This window comes from Schistocerca gregaria, unplaced genomic scaffold (assembly GCF_023897955.1).
Source record: "Schistocerca gregaria isolate iqSchGreg1 unplaced genomic scaffold, iqSchGreg1.2 ptg000470l, whole genome shotgun sequence".
NCBI classification, from domain to species: Eukaryota; Metazoa; Arthropoda; class Insecta; order Orthoptera; family Acrididae; genus Schistocerca; species Schistocerca gregaria.
Window position 1 is genome coordinate 3,883,659 of NW_026061884.1, and position 5,548 is coordinate 3,889,206.

Below are 5,548 nucleotides of genomic sequence, written 5' to 3' on the forward strand. Positions count from 1 at the left end.
TAATCATCAGATCCGAAGTCCGACGCCTTATCCATTAGGCCACACGGTCACTGACGACCAACATTTACATGTATACGACTCATCTCGAAACGCTCACACCCCTGAGGATTTGCGTTTTTGTTCTACACAGCCGCTGCCCCTTGCGCTTTCCCACCCATTCGGTACATTCAACCTCTGACGTGACAGACCAAATATAGACTGAGAAACAAGACCACACACTTTGTGCATTCGGAATCGAAGGCAGGGCGTCCCTCGCCGCATTTGCTACGATTGCCATTTGCTACTTCTGCAGAAGCGGCGGCGGCGGCGGCGGCGACGACGACGACGACGAATATCGCGAGAGGCTCTGAGATATGTGAGAAATACATCTATAAAATGTAATTCAGACTGCATCGTCCCACCTTATGCTGTACCGCTTTGGCAAATGCTTTATCTGCGCCATTCGCCTTAATCGCATCTGAGAGTGATTCTTAAAAAAACGCCTGTCGCTAATTGTTCGTCATCACAGGTACTGTTTGCTATACGGCCACGACGCGCAACTGATTTCCAAAATTCATCTTTCTCCTGTGAGGATGGAACTTACGACCCCTGGTTTATTAGACCAGTGCTCTACCACTGAGCTAAAGAGGCGCGGCCTAGCGGTACTCTTGGGTACTTCGTCCTTACGGTCGTCTGCATCATCAGACTTTAGCTGACAACACTTCATATTACCGGCTAATATTTGCAGCTATGGCGACAAATTACTGCTTGGCTACACATCTGACACGTAACCGATGTGCTCTCCAAACAACAACACTTGCATTTCAGAACATGTCTTTCACACATGTCTACAAAATCACCTTCACCTTCAAATACAGCTTCTTTGCGACTGACAGAGACGTAGGCAAAGTTTAAAGTTGCTATTTCCATTAAATCTCGTTAATCAGAAAAACGGTAATTTACACCTGCAGCGGAACAAAATTCCGTTCCGCCCAGCGTCTGGCTCGAACCCACGACCCTGGGATTAAGAGTCTGACGCTCTACCGACTGAGCTAGCCGGCTGCCTCGGTGAATACCTGCCGGGTAGCACGTCACACAGTACTCGTTTGGGTTGGGTGGTCCCATACAGAATCTCTCCATGATGCCTAATGTTTTCCTAACGTCACACTCGTCACGTGTTCACTTTTATGTCATAATCCTTTCTGAGAGGTAAAGAAATTGCATGACAACATGCACAGCTAGTGGCGTCAAAATTAACACACATACTTTATGTGACTCAAAAGCCGAACGAGTTACTTTCCGACGTTGTTTTAGATGTGCAAGTGATAGTCAAAACTCGCTGTGTCGGCACTCTGCCGACCATTTCGATAGTTAACACCGGTCTTGTTGTGTGTGTTTCAAGCTCAAGAGCATCTCCAAGCAAAAAATGGTCAACAGCAACATTCAGACGGTTTCGTACTGCTCAATTGCTACATTAAAACGTTATGTTTCTTTTTCAGAACTGGAAAAACACAAGCGTGACAGCATTCGAACCTGTAATCTTCAGATCCGAAGTCCGACGCCTTATCCATTAGGCCACACGGTCACTGACGACCAACATTTACATGTATACGACTCATCTCGAAACGCTCACACCCCTGAGGATTTGTGTTTTCGTTCTACACAGCAGCTGCCCCTTGCTCTTTCCCACCCATTCGTTACATTCAACCTCTGACGAGACCGACCAAATATAGACTGAGAAACAAGACCACACACTTTGTGCATTCGGAATCGAAGGCAGGGCGTCCCTCGCCGCATTTGCTACGATTGCCATTTGCTACTTCTGCAGAAGCGGCGGCGGCGACGACGACGACGACGACGACGACGACGACGAATATCGCGAGAGGCTCTGAGATATGTGAGAAATACATCTATAAAATGTAATTCAGACTGCCTCGTCCCACCTTATGCTGTACCGCTTTGGCAAATGCTTTATCTGCGCCATTCGCCTTAATCGCATCTGAGAGTGATTCTTAAAAAAACGCCTGTCGCTAATTGTTCGTCATCACAGGTACTGTTTGCTATACGGCCACGACGCGCAACTGATTTCCAAAATTCATCTTTCTCCTGTGAGGATGGAACTTACGACCCCTGGTTTATTAGACCAGTGCTCTACCACTGAGCTAAAGAGGCGCGGCCTAGCGGTACTCTTGGGTACTTCGTCCTTACGGTCGTCTGCATCATCAGACTTTAGCTGACAACACTTCATATTACCGGCTAATATTTGCAGCTATGGCGACAAATTACTGCTTGGCTACACATCTGACACGTAACCGATGTGCTCTCCAAACAACAACACTTGCATTTCAGAACATGTCTTTCACACATGTCTACAAAATCACCTTCACCTTCAAATACAGCTTCCTTGCGACTGACAGAGACGTAGGCAAAGTTTAAAGTTGCTATTTCCATTAAATCTCGTTAATCAGAAAAACGGTAATTTACACTTGCAGCGGAACAAAATTCCGTTCCGCCCAGCGTCTGGCTCGAACCCACGACCCTGGGATTAAGAGTCTGACGCTCTACCGACTGAGCTAGCCGGCTACCTCGGTGAAAACCTGCCGGGTAGCACGTCACACAGTACTCGTTTGGGTTGGGTGGTCCCATACAGAATCTCCCCATGATGCCTAATGTTTTCCTAACGTCACACTCGTCACGTACTTCACTTTTATGTCATAATCATTTCTGAGAGGTAAAGAAATTGCATGACAACATGCAGAGCTAGTGGCGTCAAAATTAACACACATACTTTATGTAACTCAAAAGCCGAACGAGTTACTTTCCGACGTTGTTTTAGATGTGCAAGTGATAGTCAAAACTCGCTGTGTCGGCACTCTGCCGACCATTTCGATAGTTAACACCGGTCTTGTTGTGTGTGTTTCAAGCTCAAGAGCATCTCCAAGCAAAAAATGGTCAACAGCAACATTCAGACGGTTTCGTACTGCTCAATTGCTACATTAAAACGTTATGTTTCTTTTTCAGAACTGGAAAAACACAAGCGTGACAGCATTCGAACCTGTAATCATCAGATCCGAAGTCCGACGCCTTATCCATTAGGCCACACGGTCACTGACGACCAACATTTACATGTATAAGACTCATCTCGAAACGCTCACACCCCTGAGGATTTGTGTTTTCGTTCTACACAGCAGCTGCCCCTTGCTCTTTCCCACCCATTCGTTACATTCAACCTCTGACGAGACCGACCAAATATAGACTGAGAAACAAGACCACACACTTTGTGCATTCGGAATCGAAGGCAGGGCGTCCCTCTTCGCATTTGCTACGATTGCCATTTGCTACTTCTGCAGAAGCGGCGGCGGCGACGACGACGACGACGACGACGACGACGACGACGACGACGACGACGAATATCGCGAGAGGCTCTGAGATATGTGAGAAATACATCTATAAAATGTAATTCAGACTGCCTCGTCCCACCTTATGCTGTACCGCTTTGGCAAATGCTTTATCTGCGCCATTCGCCTTAATCGCATCTGAGAGTGATTCTTAAAAAAACGCCTGTCGCTAATTGTTCGTCATCACAGGTACTGTTTGCTATACGGCCACGACGCGCAACTGATTTCCAAAATTCATCTTTCTCCTGTGAGGATGGAACTTACGACCCCTGGTTTATTAGACCAGTGCTCTACCACTGAGCTAAAGAGGCGCGGCCTAGCGGTACTCTTGGGTACTTCGTCCTTACGGTCGTCTGCATCATCAGACTTTAGCTGACAACACTTCATATTACCGGCTAATATTTGCAGCTATGGCGACAAATTACTGCTTGGCTACACATCTGACACGTAACCGATGTGCTCTCCAAACAACAACACTTGCATTTCAGAACATGTCTTTCACACATGTCTACAAAATCACCTTCACCTTCAAATACAGCTTCCTTGCGACTGACAGAGACGTAGGCAAAGTTTAAAGTTGCTATTTCCATTAAATCTCGTTAATCAGAAAAACGGTAATTTACACTTGCAGCGGAACAAAATTCCGTTCCGCCCAGCGTCTGGCTCGAACCGACGACCCTGGGATTAAGAGTCTCACGCTCTACCGACTGAGCTAGCCGGCTACCTCGGTGAAAACCTGCCGGGTAGCACGTCACACAGTACTCGTTTGGGTTGGGTGGTCCCATACAGAATCTCCCCATGATGCCTAATGTTTTCCTAACGTCACACTCGTCACGTACTTCACTTTTATGTCATAATCATTTCTGAGAGGTAAAGAAATTGCATGACAACATGCAGAGCTAGTGGCGTCAAAATTAACACACATACTTTATGTGACTCAAAAGCCGAACGAGTTACTTTCCGACGTTGTTTTAGATGTGCAAGTGATAGTCAAAACTCGCTGTGTCGGCACTCGGCCGACCATTTCGATAGTTAACACCGGTCTTGTTGTGTGTGTTTCAAGCTCAAGAGCATCTCCAAGCAAAAAATGGTCAACAGCAACATTCAGACGGTTTCGTACTGCTCAATTGCTACATTAAAACGTTATGTTTCTTTTTCAGAACTGGAAAAACACAAGCGTGACAGCATTCGAACCTGTAATCATCAGATCCGAAGTCCGACGCCTTATCCATTAGGCCACACGGTCACTGACGAGCAACATTTACATGTATACGACTCATCTCGAAACGCTCACACCCATGAGGATTTGCGTTTTCGTTCTACACAGCCGCTGCCCCTTGCTCTTTCCCACCCATTCGTTACATTCAACCTCTGACGTGACCGACCAAATATAGACTGAGAAACAAGACCACACACTTTGTGCATTCGGAATCGAAGGCAGGGCGACCCTCGCCGCATTTGCTACGATTGCCATTTGCTACTTCTGCAGAAGCGGCGGCGGCGGCGGCGGCGGCGGCGACGACGACGACGACGAATATCGCGAGAGGCTCTGAGATATGTGAGAAATACATCTATAAAATGTAATTCAGACTGCCTCGTCCCACCTTATGCTGTACCGCTTTGGCAAATGCTTTATCTGCGCCATTCGCCTTAATCGCATCTGAGAGTGATTCTTAAAAAAACGCCTGTCGCTAATTGTTCGTCATCACAGGTACTGTTTGCTATACGGCCACGACGCGCAACTGATTTCCAAAATTCATCTTTCTCCTGTGAGGATGGAACTTACAACCCCTGGTTTATTAGACCAGTGCTCTACCACTGAGCTAAAGAGGCGCGGCGTTGTGGTACTCTTGGGTACTTCGTCCTTACGGTCGTCTGCATCATCAGACTTTAGCTGACAACACTTCATATTACCGGCTAATATTTGCAGCTATGGCGACAAATTACTGCTTGGCTACACATCTGACACGTAACCGATGTGCTCTCCAAACAACAACACTTGCATTTCAGAACATGTCTTTCACACATGTCTACAAAATCACCTTCACCTTCAAATACAGCTTCCTTGCGACTGACAGAGACGTAGGCAAAGTTTAAAGTTGCTATTTCCATTAAATCTCGTTAATCAGAAAAACGGTAATTTACACTTGCAGCGGAACAAAATTCCGTTC

The 5,548-nt window shown here is 46.6% G+C and overlaps 1 non-coding gene across 1 annotated transcript; it reads right to left on the reverse strand.

The window, feature by feature from the left end:
* Nucleotides 1-4,026: 4,026 nt before the first annotated feature.
* Nucleotides 4,027-4,099, reverse strand: Trnak-cuu (transfer RNA lysine (anticodon CUU)). The gene has a single exon. It is a non-coding gene; the product is annotated as a tRNA-Lys (tRNA).
* Nucleotides 4,100-5,548: the final 1,449 nt, after the last annotated feature.